The sequence below is a fragment of the Sapajus apella genome, unplaced genomic scaffold, assembly GCF_009761245.1.
Source record: "Sapajus apella isolate SASKATOON/1434 unplaced genomic scaffold, GSC_monkey_1.0 scaffold84, whole genome shotgun sequence".
Classification (NCBI taxonomy): Eukaryota; Metazoa; Chordata; class Mammalia; order Primates; family Cebidae; genus Sapajus; species Sapajus apella.
Window position 1 is genome coordinate 7,430,674 of NW_022437024.1, and position 14,225 is coordinate 7,444,898.

At 35.2% G+C, this 14,225-nt stretch overlaps 1 protein-coding gene across 27 annotated transcripts in view; it reads left to right on the forward strand.

The window, feature by feature from the left end:
• The window catches only part of PLEKHA5 (pleckstrin homology domain containing A5), a 241,678-nt gene that overhangs the window by 102,903 nt on the left and 124,550 nt on the right, over positions 1–14,225 (forward strand). Inside the window, exon 1 of one of the 27 annotated variants that reach the window (XM_032253790.1) lies at positions 5,884–9,545. The exons of 25 other annotated variants lie outside the window; for them this stretch is intronic. The gene's annotated coding sequence lies outside the window, so the exon portion shown is untranslated. Of the gene's footprint in view, positions 1–5,883; positions 9,546–14,225 lie in introns of those variants that run through there. One more of the 27 variants, XM_032253794.1, reaches the window with a different exon arrangement.

Below are 14,225 nucleotides of genomic sequence, written 5' to 3' on the forward strand. Positions count from 1 at the left end.
TTTTTTTTTTTTTTTTTTTTTTTTTTTTTTTTTTTACAAGATGAGGTTTCACCATGTTGATCAGGCTGGTCTTGAATTCCCGACCTCAGGTGATCCACACGCCTTGGCCTCCAAAGTGCTTGGATTACAGGCATGAGCCACCACGCCCGGCCTTAAAACTGGTCCATTTTTAAAGTTTGTGTTTGGACAGTCATAATTTTTTAGGTCAATTATCTTCGGTCATCTGAACATGCTTTTTAAGAACAGTGTTTAAGAACTGAATTTGCATCCCAGCACTTTGGGAGTCCGAGGTGGGTGAATGAATCATCTGAGGTCGGGAATTCAAGACCAGCCTGACCAACTTGGAGAAACCCCATCTCTACTAAAAATACAAAAAATTAGCCAGGCATGGTGGCACATGCCTGTAATCCCAGCTACTTGGGAGGATGAGGCAGAAGAATCACTTGAACCTGGGAGGTGGAGGTTGCGATGAGCCGAGGTTGCAGTGAGCTGAGATCACACCATTGCATTCCATACTGGGCAGCAAAAGTGAAACTCTGTCTAAAAACAAACAAACAAAAAACTGAACTTGCTGTTATTTAAATTACTATGCCTTCCTGCTTTCTTGTTTTGTCTTTTGTATCTAATATGTAGGTAACACTTTTGAAATGTTTAGCCAATTTAGGAATCAAAGAGTTATACGGATAGATTAGTTAGAATTGGAGAATCTTTATAGCAATTTTTAAGTTGTTTTTTATTTGATTGACAGTGATTTTACTGTATGAAGAAGTCGGTTATATCCTTCCAGTTTCCGATTCAGTTTCTCTTTTGTGATGTTTTCTATTATGCACAACTTGAAGTTTTGGCAGCTTAATCTTTTGTTGCTCATTGTTCATATTTTCAGTTACTTGATACACTGAACTGGCTTTTCTATTTTAAATTACATTTGGACTGATAAAATGTACCTTTTTTTGGTCACAGACTGTGATAAACCACTCTTGGCGCCTACCAAATTGCTATCTACTCTTCCTTCCAACTTTCTTCCTATTGAAAATAATCCCAATTTTGTTCTAGTGATTTTTTTTTTTTTCTCATGTGCTCTGGGAAGGTAAGCTTCCTCGGCCCCAAGGTCTAAATAATAGTTATTCTTGTAGAGTTAATCCTATTCCCCATGCCAGTAATTGGTTTAAGCTGAAGAGCTTCTGTGAATAGATTAAGCACAGAGTAGTTTTTTCTTTCAAGTGAAGCAGTCTCAGAGATAAGTATTCTAGGTTAGAATCAGAGTTCCTTCCATTTTCTTGCTTTACCATCCTGGAATGAGACTGATTTTCTCAAGATTAAGTCATGCTCTGAAATGGCTGTTACTATGTCCAGAAGGTATAAAAATCAGAAGGGCAGATGAAATAATTTCCTAAGGTCCCCCACCTCATTGGCTATGCCTAATTAACATGCCTGTACCTAGTTGCAAGGGAAGCTAGGAAATGTAATACTTTCGCAGGTGCTTTCCTTCCCTGGAAGCTGAGCAATAAAAGAAGAATGGGCAGTGGGTAGCAATGACCAATCTCTGCCACAGCAGCAGTTGTTGAAGGTTAATCAGGTTGTTTAGAGTCCAGTAGCAGCTGTTTTGCAAAAACCTTTATAAGAGAAAGTTTCATTCAAAATCTAAACAGTAACATAAATTAAGTCAAACTTGGTTTCAAGTCCATATCGAATCTCATTTTCTTTCACATTCATTTCTGTAATCATTCACTGCATTACCTCTGGACAATGAGAACCCACAAAGGTCCTAGATTAGTGCTTTTAATTGTTGTGATGGGTTCTTAGTATAGTCCTGTTCACAGTAAGTGAAACTACTTCATGGGAAAATCAGCTTTCTCAAGGGCATTTGTGATAAATCCAAACCCTTGCCAACTCTCCATGTGACTTATGGTCCTCTGCTGATAAATCTCCTTTGATTATAAACCTTCTCTCTTTATTAGCTCTCTGTGGCCTACTGTGTTACACCCAGGTCTCTTTGTCTAATACTCACGACCTTTGATCCTGCTCTTCACCTACCTTACTAAGCCATTGAATTGTAACTAAGCCAAACTAACCATTTCATTTTTACACCAATATTTTTGCATCATGACTTCCTATTTTCTACTCTCCAGCTCCTGCCTGTCCTTTATAGGATTCAAGCTCAAAGCCTATTTACATTTTTCTCAGTTTTTTTCTGATCTACATGTGTTTTAGCACAACAGCTATTGTATGATGAGCTCTAATTATATGTCAGTCACAATATTGTAAGGCTTTTAATGTTTTCATTCATTTCATCATTACAATTATATGAGGAAGATGTTGTCAAACCCATTTGAGAGATGAAGGAAGAACTGAGGCACAGAGAAGTACAATAGTTTTCCTAAGACCTGATCCAGAATTCTGATCTAGGCAGCCTGGCTCCAAAGTCCATTTATGTAGTAGCGTATCTGATATTCTCACTTATATTTTCCTTCTATACTTATCTATCCCATTTACCTACCCACACCTATTTTTTTTAACACTAGATGGCAATATATGTAACATTTCCAATAAACTTGCAAAATAAGGATAAGTGGTTTCATTTAAAGGAAAAGAAAAAACTTGTTGACAAAGGAATTTATACAAATAAAGTGTAAAAACAGACAAAAGAAATCTGCCCTCCAATGTCAGAAATACAAACGTAGAAGTGTGGCAAGTTGAAACTTGTTTTTGTTTTTTAAGTCACTCATAGCAGAGAAATGTTTATTTTTTGCTTGGTTTTAAGGGAAAATAACCATACCCCAGTAAAATTTGATGTTGACCGGCAAATGGTCTTGGTTGGAGTTGTTGACATGAGACCACATAACTGTATTTGTTATGCAATGTCATGGTGAGTAAAAGACAACTCTGTGAGTTACTTTTCCAGGACCTTTCATTGAGTCAGTGGTAGAGATAAAAGTGTCTTTTAGGTCCTAAGGCTGTGTCTTAAACATGAGACTCCATAACACAGTCTGTCCTGTACTGTGGTAGTAAAACTTTTTTAAAACATGGGTATTTTCCCACTTCCCTGCAAGAGTAAACAGGAGTTTCTTAATAAGTAAATCAAGCTAACACACAAAGCAACCATTGTAAGAGTTTCTTTGAGGCCTATTTTTTTTGATGATAATGAAACTGGTACACTATCATATGTTTAATTCTATTCCTGCATCAAAAACATATGATGTATCTTCCAAGCAGATGGTACAAGCGTAGAATTGACTGTCAGAACTTGAATAATAGATGTTTTGTTGGTAAATCAGTCTCTGTAGAAAATGAGTTAGAATGAAAATTATTTTATATACAGTTAGCATGTAAGTCACAAACTACCATTCACAAGTGTACATTCACATAAATATATGCAATATTTGTCAATTTTAAAAAGTGTATATTGATCCAAAAGGTTATACTTAGGACCTTCATAAGGAAACTAGAACTGAATTTATATGTACATATATACGTACATACATATATATATTTTTTTACTCATATAGCTTGAGTTGTTAATTTCATATTCATCGTATTTATGATTTCATATTCATCAATGTGTTCTTGAATCAGAATTTATGGTGCTAGAATTTGAAGATTCTTTCATAAAGCACAAATTTTACAAACCAAATTTTTTATTACCATTATAAAATCAGTAAATTTAAGTTTTTATAATGCGTTTGTTGCATATATACTCTTTGACTGGAAATTTTTGTAGAACTGTAGTGATTAACTTGAACATGTAGTTAAAGATGCCAGAGTCCATTAAAAGAGTCAGCACTCAGTCTGTTTTTTTCCATTGAGAGAAATTGCCTTCAAGCACCCAAAGATAGTTATAGAGTTTAAATATGCCAAAGGAGATAAAAATATAACCACACATTTCTCCTAGAGCTCAGAAGCTGAGATGCCATGTAATAACAAGGACACAGGAAAGAGATAGGATTAGTTTTATTGCTCAATCATTGCTGCTTTGTACATTGTATTTCTCATTTTGTTTTGTATTTGGCTGTATGAATGAACTCATTAGATGTTAGTCCAGTCTCCACCTATCGTGCAAAATAGTTTATATTGACAGATTCTTTGAGATGGAAGTACCCATGACTCTAAATTTTGTTGGTTGTGCTGATTGTTCCTAATATATAGTACTGGAACTACCTGAGTGAGGGAGACTGGGAAGATCTCTCTGAGAAAGTAACATTTGAGCTGGACCTGAATAATGTAAATTAGTGAGTTATGTAAGTTATGGCGGTTCAGAAGAAGGAACTTGTGGCTACTGATCTCATACAAGAAGTGGAAAGAATTTAGAAAGGATTTGGAATAAATAAGGGGAAGAGAAAATGTCTCAATCTCTTATTAAACTGGCCTCAGAGGGCCAACTTGTCATTGATAACTTGAGAACTTAATATTCTCAAATTAAATGGTTCTGAATGCCATTAGAAGCAAATGTATTTTAGAAGTTGCCACTCTCTGAGGAGGAAGATTTTATTTTGTGAGGGGCTTTTTTGTTATAATTGGTCTCTTCCTAAGCAGGTGTTCATGGATTCATTTGATTCTTAAATCATTCAGTTCTTCCAGTTACTTTTTCTAAGAGTTTGCTGTGTAGTGAAATTTCAACTCTAAAAGAAAACCAAGATGATAGCATGGAGCAAACTTTGAACATTTCTTGGGTAGCAGATGAAAAATATCTGAACTATTGTGTCAGTATCAAATGAGGATGACTGACATTGTGTTTAGAAGTTTTTGGCCCCATACCCACATCGATTGTCTTTCTTGGTGTCATAAAATTTATTCTTATACTCTACTTCAGTTACGTAGTGGTTACCTGTGCTATAAGTTCATAGGATATTTGGAACCTATCTCAGGTAATCATTAGGTGTGAGGGTTTCATTTCTGTGAGCTGATTTACTCCTTACCTGATTACCAACTTTTAGCAGAAGATAATGAGGATATGAGAGAGAGAAAGACATCATATTTTCAAATTATTTTGAAATATGTAATTACTTTGGTTTTTCTTTCTTTCTTTCTTTTTTTTTTTTTTTTTGAGACAGAGTCTCACTCTGTCATCCAGGGCTGGAATGCAATGGCATAATCTCAGCTGGCTGCAACCTCTACCTCCCGGGTTCGAGTGATTCTCTCACCTCAGCCTCTTGAGTAGCTGGAATTACAGGCACCCACCATCATGCCCAGCTAATTTTGGTATTTTTTGTGGAAGTTGGGTTTCACCATGTTGGCCAGGCTGGTCTTGAACTCCTGACCTCAGGTGATCCTCCCATCTCAGCCTCCCAAAGTTTTGGGATTACAGGTGTGAGCCACCGCACCTGGCCTCATTTTACTTTTTTAAAAATCAGGAACATATGGTATGTGATATACCAGAATTATTGAATTTGGAAATTTGGGAAAAGGGGGGAAAGGAGGCTATCATTATTATTTTTGCCTCTGTTTAAACTTGGGATTTAATATGCAATTGTGCTCTTCTCGTTGTACTATATTTTTCTGATCTGAGCAATTCGTATTAAATGACCTAGACAATAAAAAGTCAGTAGTCAACTGATGAAACATTTGCATGCATCATGTTATACAGCACTGTTAGGTACTATATGGAAGAGAGATTGGTAGGAGATTTGTTTCTTTTTTCTTTTTTTTTTTTTTTTTTTGAGACTGAGTTTCGCTCTTGTTGCCCAGGCTGGAGTGCAATGGTGCAGTTTTGGCTTACTGCAACCTCTTCCTTCTGGGTTCAAGCAATTCTCCTGCCTCGATCTCCTGAGTAGCTGGGATTTTAGGCATGTGCCACCACACCTGGCCAATTTTGTATTTTTAGTAGAGATGGGGTTTCTCCATGTTGGTCAGGCTGGCCTCAAACTCCCAACCTCAGGTGATTCACCCACCTCAGCCTCCCAAAGTGCTGGCATTACAGGCCTGAGCTACTGCGCCCAGCCAGAGATTTGTTTCTTACCCATTAAAAGAACTACTTTGAGTATGTGTGATAAGTAAATTGGTACCAATTTATGGGATTTAAAACAACTCAATGCTGGATTGAATTGTTTGAACATAAGCCTGTTTGCCAGAGTGAATGCTGGGAAACTGGGTTACGTAAGTCAAGGTCAAGGCGGACACTTTGCAGAAGAGAGTGGTTAAAGTTTTAAATGGCACTGAGAAGTAAAGTAACATAAGGGCTGAGCAATTATAAATATCACAGTTAGATCTTTAGTCATTACCACAAATGTTGCTGAGGAATGTGCTGAAACATGTTATTTGGTGGAGAATACTTTGGAGCCCCTCATTGGATTTTTTCTGTAGCTTTTTAATGAAGCATTGTTCCTGACCTGTAGTATAGAGATAACGTGAAAAAAGGATTAAGATTAATGGAGATTTAGGATTCTCCTTGATTTAAAGACTTTTATTAGCTCTGATGAAGTAGTGGAGCATTGATCCACAGTCTGCCTCAGCTTTTTTTCCTAAAATGTGGTTTGGGCAGAATTGAGAAAGCTAAACTTGCCATCCGTGACATGGGGGAAAGCTAGGCAGAATTTTACAAGGAACTTGTGAGAATTGCCCTATTTGTAATGTATTTTTTTCTTAAATGAATAGTTTCTCTTTTAACACGGCATCCTTTTTAAATATAACATTGACATTACATCTCAGATTTGTGCTTTTATAACTACTGCTACGTCTAACTGAAATCTCCTCTTGAAATAGTCAGGTCAGCTGTCAGTTTAAGCCTTTTCCAGATTCCCCCAGGCATTTAGCTATTTCCTCTTCTGTGCTCTACAAATGCAGTTGTATTATAATGATCTGTTTACAGCTCTTTTTCCCTCTTATTAAACTGTCACTTCAGGCTGTTAGGGCCTTGAGAGCAGGGACCTCATCTTATTCCCCCTTTCACAACTGTGTTTTCCCTGTGGCAGCCCTTCTGTACACAGTGGCTGTGTGAAAGGGGCTTGACCCTCACAGGTTCTTCAGAAAGTGTGCAGGGTGCTGGTAACTTTATAAACCAAACACTTGGTTGACTTGATGCTTCTTAGTATCCCTCATAAGCTTCCATAGTCTCTTGACACATCCCTGCTGATTCGATTTATTGTTTTTCTCCTGGCAGCCATATGTAGAACTACCATGCCACTGTGTGATTATGCAAACATTGTACTGCAATTTTATTACAAAAATGTCTGCCTTCAAACGGGGTGATTTTATAGCATATACAACAGTGAGTAAGCCTAAACCAGCTCTGCTAGAATAATACAAAATTCCTTCTTAGTAAGTTTTTAGAAGTGTTTTGTTACAGCTGTCTCAGAGAAAACAGTGAAGGCTTTATTATATAATAAATAGAAGATCAAATTGGTTTGGGGGTAAGGATAGTGAGCTTATTATATTTTAATCTTCATACAGTGTTTATAGGTTATGGCTTCTGTTTTTTATTATCTTTTCGTTTCTCTGATTTATGTTAAAATATAACATAAATGAGACTGTCCTTCAATTTTAAAACTGTGGAAAATTTATTTCATTGACTTCTTTATGTTTCTGAGAATGGATTTGTTTTCTTTTATTGTGTGAGGAGTTTAAACTTGAACATATTTGAAACTAGCAAAACCTTCACTGAAAAAAATGAGAAAGCTCATGAATCACTACTCTAAAACATATGCAAACCCTTCTGGTTACAGCAAACTGTGTTGGCTTGCTTATCTATATTTCCAATTACATGATGAAACAATTTTGTTTTCTCAACTTGAGGTGCTATTTTTAATTTTTGTTACAGCAGTTTCATAGGAAAGGAATTTGTTTTAGCACCAGTTATGTTACGTGCTAGATTTAGACAACTCAGTTTGAGGTATCTAAAAATTTTATATCATTAGCATTCTAACAAGGTATGTACAATATGTTTTGTAGAATGGTTTGCCTATACACTGTTAAAAAAATCACAATTTTGGGTAAGGGGCATGAACTGTAGAAGAAATACAGTCGGCCATTAAATGTCAGTCAGCATTTAAACAAACACTTATTATGTAGTAAGCACTGTTCTAATTGCTTGACATGGTTTTTCTCATACAATTAGCAGAAAAATTTCAGGAGGATTACATTATTATGTTTATTTTCTGAGTAAGGAAATGGAGTCACGGGAGGCTCAGTAACCTGCCTGTGGTCAGAAAACTATTGAGAAAAGGAGCTGGGCTTGAACTGGTGTCATCTGACTTCATAGCTAATGTGCTTTTGATCATTAAGCTGGTCTGCCTTCTATGTGAATAGGCATATGAAGAAAGGTTAAACCTTACTTTAAATTGAAACATACACATATGCACAGTGTGGTGGCTTTATTGCAAATAAGAAAAATAATTGTCTGTATTCAATATGAGGTGAGATGTGAGGAAAGGAGAAATTTAATGCGCTGAGGTACAAATATGTGTTGTTACTTCATTTTGGAGGATAGTGTGTGTAAATGTTGAAAACATGCTCATGCTTTGACCTATCCATTTCACTTCTGAGAATTATCCTACATAGCTAAACACAGAAAAGCACAAAGATGTCTCAGCAGTCATCACAAAAGGAAAGTTAGGAATGTAATTGCTGACATGGAAACCTGTCCAGAGCATATTATTGAGTGAAAGCAAGCGTGTTGCAAAACAACATGTTTTATTTCCTTCTGTTGAATAAATATATGTTTATGTTATAAACTCTGGTTTGAAATAATGTTCACCAAAATGTTAACCACTCATCTTTTCTGCTAGTTAGTATGCCTTAGTAATCAAATGTCTGGACAGCACAGGCACTCTACCTGGGTTTGCATCCTGTTTGATCACTTATTAGCATTATTAGCCATAATAATGCTAATTATTATGGGTGGGCAAATTACTTAACTGCTTTGTGCCTTAGTTACTTCAGTAAAATGGAGATCACTGCTGTAGAATCTATCTTGTTGGGTTATGAGGCTCACATGAGTTTGTAAAATGCTTAACATAGTAAGTGATCAATAAAACTGAGCAACCATCATCATCATTGGTGGTGAAAGTCCAGGCAGTTTTAGCCTTTTATATACCTTTTATTGGTTGAATTTTTTGAAACAAATATGTATGATCTTGGAAAGAACAAGAAAAACTGTTTTTAGAGTCATTTTAGTTGGTGTGCTTACAATTTAAACAAGAAATATACATTTATTTAGAGATAAGATTATTTTTAATACTCATTAAACGTTTTCTTCTAAAACTATTTGCAGCCATATATCGTGGTATTTTATCCTATGCTATATGCCAATTTTAAGGGAATTGAAATCATATTTTACTCTTATGGCTGGAAGGCATGCATAATCACAACAGATTCTGGAGGAGCTGCCTTAATTTGCGGCTGCAATGACATGTTTGAGTGTGACGTCAGTCTGGTGTCAGACTTCCAGAGTGGCAGGCCAGCCTCACAACCACAGTGTGTTTCCTCAGTGCTTCATCCCCACAGTGCTCATTGAGAACAGCTCAAAGACAAAGAAGTTGAATCTTATTTTTACTCCAGTGTCCTTTTTGCCTGTAGTTGAATATCCTTTTCAGGATTGATTTTGATGAAGGCTGGTGAGTAATTCTTGTTACTTCTATGTATTAATAAATAGCTAATGGCTAAGTGAACAGTAGTCCTTTTCCTCAGTTAATGATCCTGTAGCAAATAATCTTTGTAGCCCTAGTGCCAGGCACAATGCTTAGTGCAAAGGATTTACATACTGTAAATATTTTTATAAACGAAGTATTGTATTGTTGTAGAAATGTAAATATATTCATTAGGTTTTCAAATGCTTGAGCATTTTAAGATTTGGCATTGGAAATGTCTTCCTCTTAGTCTCTCCTTAATTTTAGGCTACATGAATACTTAGTAGTCACAGATTGCTTTGAAATATAAAGATTTTTATTTAAAATCTTATTATTCCTTGTTTATTTTTAACTTACTCAGAGAAGATGCTTGGTTTGCCCCCAGACCTCCAAAGAGAATTAAATGAATAATTCTTCAGATGTTCCTATGGAGATACTAACATTATATATTATATAATTTTTTAAAGATGTATTAATATTAGTCTAAACTTACTGATTGAACCTGCTATTTCTTTAATTTTTTAATTATTTGGGCCATTTCAGTGATACGATTCAAAGTAGGAATCTTTATTGACCTAAAATTTAAGAGCAATATAATGGTAGGAGATTATATATTATAAAGATTTATTATTAATATCAATTCATATTTCTTTGAATTGTACTATGTAAATTGATTTTGTTATTTTAAAAGCATTAGTTTAAGAAGTAGGTTATGTTGGGTAAGTTTTTTCTTTTGTTTTTAGACATAGCTATTTTGCTTATAAATTCTTTTTCTCGTTTCATATGGATGAATGATATTGTAATTTCATTCTATTCATATTGTACAGACTAAAGCCTATAAAGTCTTACATTTTGCCATTTCGGGTATAATTGTTTTCTAGCATGTTCAGCAGCAACCTTGTGATTTCAAGGTCTTTTAGAAGAATTTTCAAAGAAAGTTTTTTCTTAAAGAATAAAAAAAGAACAGTTTCTTTTTATAATTGTCCTACTGTAGTTTTTTGTTTGTTTGCTACTCTGGTTTTCAAGTCTAGTTGAGGAAAAGATGATATGGAAATTCTTACAAAATATGTTAAATATTTTCACTTCAGTTTTCTAAAGCAGTTGAAGAATGACTTGCTATACATATTTTTGGCAAATAATACAGTTAGCTCATCTAAATCAGCTATTTATATGTGAATGTGAAAAGAATAACAAGTTTTAGGAATTAACAATAACTACTTCATATTATGACTTCCAGTATATTATATATGTATACTTAGAAGCTTAGAAATATAGAAGTAGGGTTTCAAGTTTACTCTGTTTTCTTTGACAATCTTAATTCAAGATCCACAATTTTTTTCCTTAAGTTGGAGACTTTTCAGATTCCAACTAAGATTCTACCCAATTTAAGTATACAGAGGAATATTTCTATTTCCCTTTTAAAATTTATCTTGAATCCACTGAAAGATTTAAGTTTAAATACAGATTTTAAATAAATTTTAAACTTAATCAGTAAGTTACTGTGGTTATGATGAATTGGAATATTCAGTATACATTTTAAACAAAGATGTTTTTGAGCATTATGACATCATAGGCCATGGGTTGCTACTAAAGTTCAAGTGAGGAGAAACTATTTCAACTTCTTTTGTATGAACAGGAAATTCAATGCGGGGAAAAAGAAAAAAACAGTAAAACAAGAGGGCAATGAACAGAGCTGTGGGAATAACTTGAAATTAACATAAAAAGTTTTACTCAAGAATAAAGCAGTAGAACAGAGCGCTTGTCTGTTTTCCAATGAATAAGGTATGCATTGAGGAATGCTTTCCACCAAGACTATATAGCCTGCTTGCAAAAGTATAATTGTGCTACTCTTCTTTGTTTGAAATTTAGCCTAGTAAACTCCGATGGAATAGTATGTTTTAAGGCCCTTATAGTGTTAAACTACATTTTTGTTTCCTCGTGGTAGACAGCACAAAACCTTGTATATATAGGATGTTTACTATTTCAGCATGAATGAATGAATTGGCAAAGCAAGTTAAATACGTGAGGAGGATATCCTGATGTTTGCATTGTAGAGATTCCATCTTCAATTTGATGATCAAAACCTGCCAGTTAACTAGCCTATTGCTAGCATGCCATGTGTTGTACTCTGCTGAAGGAAATGTATCTCCAGAGTGGAATATTGCCGTCACAGCATCCTGCAGTGGCCATTGGATTTTCCCCCCGCCTCATGTCTCCAGTTATTTCCCACTCTGCTCACAATGTCACTGCTGTAGGAATTGGTTTACTTACCCTGCTATTCTGGGTTTCATTTCTGTCCCACTCGTGCCTTGTCTGTAAGTGAGAAATTTCTCAGTGCTTGAGGATAATGATTTGTTGACTAAACTGAACCTTGAGTACTGTGTGCATCACATAAGTGCATTACTATTTGGGCCTTTTCAGAGTTTTAAAAAATACATTATTTTGGAATTGAAGTAAAAGGAAACCTAGGAGTAGAGCAAATACATTGTTTCAAAATTTTTATAACACATTTTATATACATAAGTATATTCAAAGCCTAAATTTTCAACCACATTTCTGTGTGCCCTCGCCCACTTCAATCTGACTAATCCCACTGATTCCACCAGGCTCAGTTCAAATGGTCGCCACTTTCATGATGCCTTCTCTGCTCTTTTCCTTTCTAAGCAAGATCAGTACCTCATCGGTATTTTGTTTATGGTTATGTGACTCTTCATGTTTGTTTATTTATATTTATAATGTTATTAAGGCTGTGTCACCAGTGCCTAGCTCATACAGAATGAATAAAAGAATAAAATTTGTTATGCTACGAGATAGCTATTCTGAAAGAAAGCCAACTGTTTTTTACAAAATCTTTGTTTCATAGGGATATCATTTGACTTATGAATCAGCTACTTTTTTATTCTTGAAGAAATTGTTTAAAGTTCATGCAGCAATATGAAAATGAATAACTACTGCATGATGAAGAATAAGTGATTAGCAGTTTTTTCCTATTTAAATTGAACTGTTACTCTGTCAGTTTGACTCTATTTGAAAAAAGTGTGTTTTATCTACAGTAAAATAATTAGACCTTTTTAAATTGTATGGTAATTTATGTATAGGATATAATTTGGTTAACTTTCTAAAGTGGATGTGACCACATGCAAAAGAGTAGATGCTTAAACTTCTTCTAATTTGCTGTTTGCTTTCTTCCCAAGGGTGTAATAAATTTCTATTTAATGCATGCTACAATAAAATATTACCAATTACCATTCATTGGGGAGATTTTTTTTTAAAGACAAGAGTCTTGCTGTGTTGCCCAGACTGGAGCATAATAACACCATCATAGCCCACTGCAGCCTTGAATTCCTAGGCTTAAGAGATCCTCCCACCTCAGCTTCCTGAGTAATTGGGACTACAGGCATGCAGTACCTCACCTGGCTAATTTTAAATATTTTTTTAATTGTGATTTTTAAATTTTTTTGGTAGAAACAGGGCCTTTTGTTATTTCCCAATATAGCCTTGAACTTGTGGCCTCAAGTAGTCCTCTCACTTCTGCTTCCCAAAGTGCTGGTATTACAGGCTATGTATATTTTTGAATGTCACATTATTGCTTTTAAATGACGAGATTATTTCTGATCATTGAAATGTTTCTGAGTTGGGGGTCTGTCCAGTTTTATTTTAAAAGTCAGTCAGACTTTTGTGACACAATGTTTTTATGTAAGTGACTGCAACTTTTTGAGTAAGTATTATTTTAACCCACTAAAATACACCTTGTGAGCATTTTTATTCTGTTACATAACTATGTAAGTGCTTTTTTCATATATCATTCTACAGTAAACTTTAACCTGGGATCACATTATTAGTGTTCCTCATTCATTAAATTGTAGTTGTATGTAAGCCATTATACTTCACATTAAAGATGATGCAGAGAGCCAACAATTATTTAAAGCAAGGAATTGACATAATTCACTTGTTTTCAAGAAATCTGATTCTACTAACACATTCAAGTTCAGCTAATGTTTGGTGAGGGCTCTATTAGATACAGCTAATATGCCTTGGTGTGCGACCAGATACTTTATCCTTTTAAAAAGGTAGGGGTTTTGTTGTGCTGCTTATGTATGGTTGGTTTGGTTTGGTTTTTTGGTTTTGGTTCCTATTCTACAGAAGGAAGTTGAAACTTAGCTTAGAGGATGGACTCAATAGGGAAGAGTCTTGTTACAATGAGGTAGATTCAGATGCTGTTAAGAGTGTCTTATGTTGTACATGATAAATACATACTGTCTTAATTTTTCAGTTGAAAAATGAATTGTAAAAATAGCCTGTAATGGATACATTGGCTCATGCTTGTAATCCCAGCACTTTGGAAGCTGAGGTAGGTGGATCACTTGAGACTAGGAGTTAAAGACCAGCTTGGCCAACATGGTGAAACACTGTCTCTACTAAAAATACACAAATTAGCTGGGCATGATAGTGGGTGCCTGTAATCCCAAATACTTGGGAGGTTGAGGCAGGAGAATTGCTTGAACCCAGGAGATAGAGGTGGCAGTGAGCCGAAATGTACCACTGCACACCAGCCTGCCCGGGCAGCAAAGTGAGACTCTGTCTGAGAGAGAGTCTTGGAACCATATGCACCTGCATAGTGGCTGAGATGTTATTAGCTGTTTACTCTCATTAGGTAATTTCTGGTGT